We start from the raw sequence: 447 nt of genomic DNA, 5'->3' as shown, positions 1-447 counted from the left end.
TATTAAGTGCACAAATAGCACACAACCCCTCTTTGTTCTCATTATTATTTTTCGAAAGACATTGGAAGACATGGAATTATAATACAAACAAATGTGGTATGTCCCACAGTAGGTCTTGTTCTTCACTCTCTGGAGTGCCTGTCTAGCTTGACACACATATGGGCAACTGATGTCTTCACGATGCTCCCTATAACCCGGGTGATAATCCTGTAAAGGTAAACCTTGTCAGGGATAAGCACTAGTATTAGTTAGTAATTTAATGTATTAGTTATGTAATTTCCATTGATATTTTATGTTGCGTGCAAGAGTACATGGAAGATGGGCGTCAGCCATCAACTAAAACGTGATTGGTTTAGAGTTCGTGACGTACACGATTGACAGGAACACTGGCCAATCCACAGGTGCGCTTTTGGCTCGTCCCTTCGCTGGGCAATGAGGCGACGTTTA

The sequence above is a fragment of the Channa argus genome, chromosome 18 (assembly GCF_033026475.1).
Source record: "Channa argus isolate prfri chromosome 18, Channa argus male v1.0, whole genome shotgun sequence".
NCBI lineage: Eukaryota > Metazoa > Chordata > Actinopteri > Anabantiformes > Channidae > Channa > Channa argus.
This window is presented reverse-complemented; position numbering follows the sequence as displayed.